Source organism: Odontomachus brunneus, unplaced genomic scaffold, assembly GCF_010583005.1.
Source record: "Odontomachus brunneus isolate Ranch 3 - 2012 unplaced genomic scaffold, Obru_v1 Obru_scaffold_253, whole genome shotgun sequence".
NCBI classification, from domain to species: domain Eukaryota; kingdom Metazoa; phylum Arthropoda; class Insecta; order Hymenoptera; family Formicidae; genus Odontomachus; species Odontomachus brunneus.
This window is the reverse complement of record NW_022639703.1, coordinates 200,421-210,316: the sequence shown is the minus strand read 5'-3', so window position 1 is coordinate 210,316 and position 9,896 is coordinate 200,421. Positions and strand designations below refer to the sequence as shown.

At 39.7% G+C, this 9,896-nt stretch overlaps 1 protein-coding gene across 1 annotated transcript in view; it reads right to left on the bottom strand.

Annotated features, from left to right (window-relative positions):
• The window catches only part of LOC116852735 (leukocyte tyrosine kinase receptor-like), a 360,643-nt gene that overhangs the window by 182,565 nt on the left and 168,182 nt on the right, over positions 1-9,896 (bottom strand). The gene's annotated exons all lie outside the window — the stretch shown is intronic.

Here is a 9,896-nt window from a genome sequence, read left to right as displayed (position 1 = left end):
AAATCCGTTCACTCTCCAAAATGTTTCTCCTACTGTTGGATATTTGTGATATTCGAGACCTAACCTCCGAAATATATACCGAAGGTTCTATTGCGCGAGTTTTCGAAGCATATTGACGTTTTGTGGGACAGAATCCCGGAGCATATAAGGGCTGACCCGGAGGTTTGACAGTATTGTCGGTGCCTGGAACATTATAATCGTCCGTGGCAGCAAACGCACATCGACGGTTCAGCACCGTTGATTAGATACCTTGGTGAATGTCGTCGTCAAAAACAGTAAAAATCGGCAACGGTTTGTTAAATCGTGCTATTAACGAGCTTCCTATTGAACTGCATATTCCCGGCTATCAGTTTTGCGGGCCAGGTACACGCTTGCGGAGACGAGAGGTGATGGAGGTATCAATCCGTTGGATGTGGCGAGCACGATATCGCGTATTCTCGAAGCAACGATCTCGTCGAACGTCACGTGGCAGATAACATACTCACTAACAAGGCGCGAGAAAGTATAGTCGCGAGAGATTCCACTCTCGGTGAGAGAGCCGCTGCTACAGCCCTTTGGGCAGCTATGAAGGCTAAAACAAAAATTGGAATGGGTATGAAAAAGAAGCAAAGCACGTCGAAGAAGAAAATATTACGAAATCGAATACTTCCAACAGCAAAACGAGGTGGAATCCTGCCTATTTTTCCGCTGCTGGGAGCGCTTGGGTCGCTAGTTGGTGGAGCGGCGAGGGTCGGAAAGGCGGTAAACGATACCAAGGCTGCGCAGCGTCAGCTGCAGGAGATGCAACGTCATAATCGTAGCATAGAAGGTCGTGGAATTTATCTCGCACCATACAAACGAGGAAAAGTCATGAGAGGAAAAAAACGCCGAAAAAATGCTAAAAATGCCTACGAACGTCACCACCAATGTACAATTGAAACAATTGACGAAACGTATGCGTATGCGTATTCTGTTCTTCAGGAGCGTTTTTATGCGCAACATACTGCTTACATCGCCGCGCGTAAACGAGAGCGGCATCGTAAATTTGGATGACGTCGAAGGACCCGGTACTCATTGGGTAACGCGAAAAGAAGCAATCGCGTGATATATTTGATAATCTTCGACCACCCAGCGAATTGGTGCGATATCTCGAGAATAATACGATTGAGTACAATCGTACGTCTTATCTACGTTACAACCAGAGCATTTGCGGACAACTCTGTCTACGTTTCCTGCAAACAGTTAACAAGCGATTTAAAGTCCAATGTTCTGCTATCGGTGTCCAGTAATCGTTTTGGTCTCTGACGAAGATGTCGCTGACATTTACACTCACGGCAGAAGTAGCACTCTCGCGGGAAGCTACTTTCCAGCCATAGATCTGAGCGATGGCGATTACGAACTCGGTTTAACAGCCTTTGAAACCTATAATACGATACCGAATGTAAATGCGTCGAATAATAAATTTTACTTTGATGAGGACGACAAGAAATTATAATTCCTGAGAGTACGAATTGTATGCCATATACCGGTACCTAAAACGTGCGATGTCAGAAACCATTAAACCGATCACTACCAATAATGATGATGATGATGATTTAATAGTTATTAGCGCCAATGAGAATACAATGAAGTGTGAGATCAAATGTGTTTACCGGATAAACTTTAACAAACCAAATACTATTGCGTCGTTGCTGGAATTTTCTTCAGATCACATTCTACAGCCGCGACAATGACATGAATCGAACGTGACAATCAATATTACGGATGTGAATATTATTCGCGTAGAATGCAATGTGACCACTGGTGCGTACAGCAACGACAGATGTGTGCACACCATACACGAGTTTTCGCTTAATGTACCACTAGGATATAAAATATCGGAAACGCCAGCTCAGATCATTTATCTTCCGATCTTTGCACGGAGCGTATCGGATTTGACGATACGTGTTGTGGATCAACACAGCCGATTGCTTGATTTCCGCGGAGAAGAAATAATTGTCAGATTGCACGTGCAGCGGCGGTGGCGATAGAACACCTGAGATGCTCGTATTGAACGAAGCGAGTCAGGCTAAATACGTGAGCGACATTTTTCCTACCAAAAGAACGATTATAAACGACTACATCAAGAAAAATAAGAAACTTAGCGCAGCCAACATTGCATTTTTAAGATCTTTGGGATTCATCGTGCGAAAAAATACGTAAAGATGGTCGACATTTTGAACATTGGAAGTGAGTCCATCTTTGACAATCGCATCGTCAAGATCGAGACTCACACATACAATCCATACGCCAATACATCTTTTGGGCATAGTGACGAGATACGAATACCGATACAACAGCAGGATTTGTACACGTTACCATGTGAGAGTTTTCTCTAAATCGAGGGCAAGTTTATGCAAACGAGGATAGAAGATGATAACCATGTAGTTGAAATATTGACAAATAATTGCGCGGCCTTCCTGTTCGATGAAATCCGGTACGAACTTAATGGTGTGGAGATTGACCGCTGCAGAAACGTTGGAGTAACGAGCATGCTCAAACACTATGTATCGCTGACTCGTGACAAAAATTTATTGTTGGGAAACGCCGGTTGGGATATCTCGAGGAACATGTTTGCGGGATACTTTAATTATTGTATCCCACTCAACACATTGCTAGGCGTTTGTGAGGACTACAAACGGATCGTAATCAACGCTCGTCACGAATTGATCTTGATACGTTCACGCAACGATTACAATTGCGTGGTGGGACATGCTAACTCTGATCCAAATATTGATTTGTTCAAAATACAATGGCGAATACTTCGTTATGCGAATAACACGTTATGCTGAAAGATGTAAACAGACTGTCTATGCTGCGAGCTCTGGAAAGCAGTCGATATTTGAGCATGAGTTTTCGTTCGTGGGATTTGTACGAATTTCCACTCCTACAGAACACGGCCAAGCATTCGTGGGCTGTCAAGACGGCGACTCAGCTGCAGAAGCCGCGTTACGTAATTTTTGCTCTGCAGACTGGTCAAAAGAATTCGACCACTGTAAGCTGACTAACGTGAAACTCTATCTCAACTCGGAATTTTATCCGTACGATGATATGAATTTGGATTTCGATAAGAGATACGCCGTTCTGTACAATATGTACGCACGTTTCCGTAAATTATATTACAGATGTGACAACGGCAATATGTTGTTCGATCGCATACAATTTCTTACTCATTGTCCATGTGTGGTCATTGATTGCTCGCGACAAAACGAATCCATTAAGAGCGCCACTGTCGACGTGAGAATTGAATTGCAAGGAGAATATACCGATGGATACCACAACTTACTGCCTCATTCTGCACTATCGCATTGTGGAGCAGTCCTCTGATCAACATTGTGCGCAAAATCACATAAAAATGAACGTGCCTACATTTGTGGACCTGCAAGGATTTACGGTTGGAATGAGATTTCTCATAAAAGAGATAGCGATACTTAGAAATGGAACTATTCTGTACCATTATGTCTTTGCGAGTCCTATGTCGTAGCATCTTCTCACGAGAGCTGACAAATCAAAAACAGCATGGTTGACGGCTAATCATCATGGTCTGCAGTGGAATGACGGAATTGTCCCGTACAACAAAGCGAAACGTTTGATCACAGACGCTGTAATCAGCGAAATCAGCGAAGAATCCAAACTCGTCTACGTCAAGGAAAGCGAGAGTGGCTAGCGAATCTCCTTGATGATGATGTGAGGTGATCGTTGAGACTCTGGATGCGAATTACGAGGATATGGCTTCATTGGAGAAACTGGATACAACCAACATTTTACGGTGTAAAAATCATTCAAAACACTGTGCGTTACAAAATGTATTAAAAATATTTAATTGGTGGTGGTGTCAGCGCTTGAAAGAATTGTTCAACCTTTGATATGTATAATAAATTTTATTATAATGTTTTACATTTTATTATAATGTTACATTTATTGATTATATTAATAATAATAATAATAATAATAATAATTTTATTTATAATTATTGTGTAATACATAAAATATATTCTATTTACGCATAAAATATACAATTTATATTCTATTTATAATGGTATTTTTTAATGCTCCCATGGTAACGTTTCACAAGGGGAGGACCAGGTGACTCACCCTGGGATTTCGACCCCAATTTTTTAAATTATTCTGGAGATGAAAAAAAAGATACGTGTTCCGGCGTTTGATAGAATAGGCCTTAGTTTCGGAGTAATAAATTTGTGAAAATTGGCCATATCCGAAGCGCACCGCGGCGCGCCATATGAGCCTTCCAACCAGTGCAGTTGGCTTCGTGAGTTAGGTGTTTGCTTCATAATTCGTAAGATCCAAGTTCGCTCACGGAGGTGAGCAATAATTTTTTTTTAATGAGTGTTTTTATTTATTTTTATTTATTTTGATGATATTGATATAGTATGCAAATTTTTGAAATAAAAAATTTAATTTAATATCACATTCTAAACATTAATTTAAATTTAATTTTAAGGGAATTTTAATTCAAGTAATAATATTTGAAATAATAAATAAGTAATAATAATGATATATAAGTTATTTGTAATGGATAACATATAAAGGCAACGTATCTAAATTTTCAAATTGTTTAAATTTAAAATTTAATTAGAAATAATATTAACAGTATTTTAAATTTCTAGTTTTTAAAATAATTAATCGTAGAAGAAGGAGAATAAACATACATCTGAAATGTGAATGTGAATATTTTTATTACAAAATTCAATTATTTAAGTATTGCGGTTTTATTACAGAATTAAATTATTTCGATGCGAAACAATTACTTGGATGATAAACATCATAAAAACATTTAAAGCATATAAATTTTCTACAGTTTGCACAATGAGTAAATGAAGGAGTATCACATACACATTTATTTTTCCGTAAGTCCGGGAGGAAATATATTTCGTTGACGTTTCGAAACACATTTCTTTCAGAAATTAATTTCGATGCAAACCAAGCGTACTTGATCATATCTGTAAAAGCTTCCAATGATAATTGTGAATGAATTAAAGAATGAATCTTTATTGCGTCTTCTCGCGAAGAGAGCTGCCGGTTTTGTTGTAAAACTTCAACAGAATTTTGGATTCTTCGGATGAAGTTTTTCACTTGTCGAAAAAAGTACACATCGCATGGTTGGCAGTACGGCGTGCAATGAGGTGGAATAATTTCCACTGTTGAATTACAATTTCCGTCGTTGTCGGTAAAAACACTATTAAAATGTGCTGGATCCGTTTGCCCTCCCCACGAGTCCAAGATGAGCAGGAATTCGTTGTCGCAATATGGTTTGATAATGTTTACGACGAATTGGCTAAAGTGATCTTTTGTTAATTTACCTGATTTCGAGGCGGTGACGTGTATATTGCCATAGCATTCCGATAACTTGTCGATTGCAGCCGAGACACGAGGACCAAACACCCCTTTCGGCTCATGCACAGGAATACTTTTGGTAGCAGTTTTCCTGAGGCAGTTATCGCATACTGTGCCGTATAACTGTGGGTGATTTTGTTGAAATCTCCGAGAAAAACTTCAGTGCTTTTTTCGCTTTTAGTAGATAAAATTCTTTGCACATCGACTCGATACTCACAGTCGGTTTGGTCGGTGTTGATTACATAATCTCTGTCAAATTTTAAAATTTGCCTAGCTATGCGCTTTTGAAATTTTTCTGCTTCTTTTAATATATTTGGAATATCCAAAGCATTTTTCGATTTAATATATCGCGTGACTTTCCTTTGTCGAATCTGAAAGGTCTGTTTAAATCTAACTACCCATGTGTGAGACGCAATTAAGACTTTCGAATTGTACCGCTGCTTGGGAAGCATCCGCGTTGTCACTGATTTTTTCTGTTCCCTAGCTTCGCGAAAACGATCAATGGTCCATTTGTTAATAGCCTCGTATTTTTCTTTAATGCCACCACTTTACTCGATTTCTGCACGTCATCGTTTCAAATCATTTTTACGTTGAAGAGCACTTCCTCCATGTTTATAAATTGTTTGTATACTCCATTTGGGGTGTTCTCTTACCATATTCAGAATTTTTATCTTTGTTTCCAATGGTATGTAACCTGCAATCTTACACTCCTTGCATTGCGGCTCATACTCTTTCTCGGATTCTAATTGTGAAGCAATGGACGTACTAGACGAACAAGTGGAAACCGTTTTCTCCGGTGATGAATCAGTTCGCGGTTCTTCTTTTTCTTCACGTTCTTACAAAGTTTTTTTCTCTGACAAAAAAGGGCATAGTCGTCGTAAAAATCAAAATCTTTGAGAACTTCGATAATGGCTTCGGTCATTTTTTTCCCCAGAAGTTTTGCTTTTAAACTTGTCACAACTTCACTTGGAGATCCTTCAGCGATTTTTAAGGACTCTAACATTTCACAACAAACTTTTAAACCGTCTGTAATGTCTTGTTTAATATAAGATACCATAAACGGAAGGTCCTTGTAACAGTCGCGAATGAGCGATCGTCACTTGATCGCCTGGTCGCTGGTCCGCTCAAAGTAGAGCAGTGAGTAGGAAAGTTGCTCCGGACTAGGAGGAGGTTGATAGGATTGGAGGAGAGAGAGGACTGTATTCGTAGTGTGTTTGTCGTAACAATATTTAATGAATAATAATGGATATACAATGAACGATGATTCGGCGGAGCTCGTCCGTCGGCGCCGAATCCGGATGTAGCCTATGGATCGGGAAATCAAGTTTTAGACTGTCGAATAAGCTGAAGATCGAGTGAACGCGGGTTCTGAGGACGACTCAGGATAGAGCGCGTTTACTTTGAGACGGCTCGACTTGCCGCGTTGGCAGTTGGATTCTGCTCGACTTGCAGATTCGCTATCTTCGGAACTATAACTCGACAGCCGGACTAACTTGAATCCCCGAGATGCGGCTTTTATAAACGTTTTGTCTTGGCGAGAGGAGGATGACACTTCGCTTTTCAATTTTTCGTGATGCGCTGTGATTCGTTGATACCTTCTCCCGAGATCGCTGCGATTATTAGAACCAATAGACGCTTGGACACGAAATCATCGCTCGTGGTCCTAACCGTCTTCTTTTTTGTTTCTTTGTTTGTTTGGATGAAGTTCAAACTAGATCAATCATGCTGGAAAGATCGAGAACCGAGTGTACGGTTAGGCTCGCGTCAGCGACGACTTTATCCGAATTCACGCGTCGGACACGTGATTTCGCGGTCAAGAATATTCCAATTGTCGTTCTCAGGATTGGATCGCGTCCATTTCGAACAGTCCTCTTGTCCAATATCAGAGTCGATCGTCGCTCCACTTGTTGTTGGTTGAAAAATATTTTCTTTTTCTGCCATTGTTACAACTTTTCACGTCGAGAACTTTTTCGATCGAGAAATATCTGCGCATGTAGCTGTGGCTGTTTGCAAGGGCAGACTGGCTAGAGCAGATGCCAACAGGTCTCCCCCCCACCACCTAACTATAACCGTAACTTTTTAAAAGTTTTCATTGTTGCCCTATCTAAAAAAGGTGCAGTTACATGCAAGCGTCGAACGTCGAGCGTCGAGTTGTGCAGAGGTTATTGCGCAGAGCTTCTTGACACTAAAGCCATAGGCGCACTTACATGGGCGCGTCGAGCGTCGAGCGTCAAGGCCAATTTTATTGAGGCAATATTCCGATATTCATTACCAATACTGAAAATCTATAGTTATATTCCATATATAGAATATTGGAATATATCTTTTATAAATTTTCAATTATTATATTGTAAAAATTTTTGTACATCAAACATAACTTCCCTTATTTACAACATAACCTCCTTTGCTTACCCTTGTAGTGTCAAGAAGCTGGAATCTGCAAGTTCAGATTCCAGCGTCAAGAAGCTGCGCAACTCGATGCTCGACGCTCGACGCTTGCATGTAACTGCACCTTAACAGTCGTCACTACGTAACGGGGCCTCACGATGACAAAATATGAAAGAATTTCGGCTTTATAACCGACTACATACCTGTAAGAGGATTAAAAATCTCTCGTTCATTTACCATTTTATATCCGCTTCTTTTATCGGTTTTAAATTTAAACAATTTGAAAATTTAAATACGTTTATATAGATAATGTTTATATAGATGCTTTTATATGTTATCCATTACAAATAACTTATATATTATTATTATTATTTATTTATTATTTCAAATATTATTACTTGAATTAAAATTCCCTTAAAATTAAATTTAAATTAATGTTTAGAATGTGATATTAAATTAAATTTTCTATTTTAAAAATTTGCATACTATATCAATATCATCAAAATAAATAAAAGTAAATAAAAACACTCATTAAAAAAAAAATTATTGCTCACCTTCGTAAGCAAACTTGGATCTTACGAATTATGAAACAAGCACCTAACTCACGAAGCCAACTGCACTGGTTGGAAGTACAATTACCAGGAAGGCTCATATGGCGCGCCGCGGTGCGCTTCGGATATCGTTTATCATCGTACGGACTTCGAGCAATTTTTGTCTCAGATACTGTGTACACTTCATGCAATTTTGATGGTATGCACGATTGATGGCAAGTCATTTCGATTTCCTCTTTCAAACACTGTGCGTAATCATTGAAAGATATCGTTCGAGCTACGACATTACTCTTGACACCTTTGGCCTTTTTCGTGTCTTTCTTGCCATCCACTCGCAACGCGTACATCTTTGTCCTAAGTCCGATGAATTCCGTCATAATCGCTCCGTTGTTTTCGTTTTTCATTAAACCAGGCACCTTCTTATTTACAAGCGGTATATCGTAAGCGTTGTCAGCGGGATAATCGCTCGTATCAAACTTTACAATATCGCGTTTCATGTGCTCGTATACATCATCGCATTCGATGTTATAAATGAGACTGTTAGTGTCAGTGTACATTATTTTACATTTGTCGCGATACAGAGGATACATGTACTCGTGATGAAATTCATACAAGCAAATCTTTGATATGTCGAGTATGCACATACCCACGTAGATTGGCTTGTTGAATTTCACCTCAAGTTTGCGCAATTCAATGGCAATTAAGTTTTCCAAAAATACACTTCTACTGTGAAAATTTGGATTTGCGATCACTGCCTCTGCACTGTACCTACCGTCCCAATGTGTTACTAGTTTTACATCGATATGATTTCGAACATTTTCCATCGTTTTGCCGAATACCGCGTTGTTCATCAATTTGTACAAATTTTTCTCAAAATCATTAGTTGCACGCGTTCTAAATTGCGTGTTTAATTCGATATAACTGCGGAGCCAGGGAGATTGAGCGAATTGGAGCACGCGGTGAATCTTTGTAATACGAAGACCGTGGCGCGTGCACTGCTGCAGGTTGCGGTAGTGTAACGCTGCTTATCGTATAGCTTCGCGAAAAGTTTCTCCTGACGCTTGCCGGGTAGTTTATCGCGCGTTGGACAAAACGGTAGGTCAGTGTGCACATCGTGCAAATTTTGCGGATACTCCAAGTCGACCTCGAGAATGTATCCTATGGGCGAATCGACAGCGACTGAGAATACGTCAAAGTTTAATACGTTGTCGATCCATCGAAACTCGGCGTAAGGCAATGATTTACACATTTCCCATCCATACAGATTGTTTACGTCAAAGTACATTAAGTGCGACGATGGTTTCGATGGGTCGTAAGACTGCATGTACTTGTTATTGGCGTGTGCGTATCTATCCGAACATTGACTCAGGCCACCGCGTATACCGCATTCGATGAATATGATCAAATCAATATCGGTGAGCAGTTCGAATTCTATGTCGGTATGTTTCAACATTGCATCCCACGTAAATCCTGGTAGAGTATAATAATGCGCGGGATCGAGTCCATAACTTGCAATGCAGCTGTCAGGGAAATTTTCAAAAATATCTGCTAATAACAAGACATCAGTCTTTAAATACAAGTCGC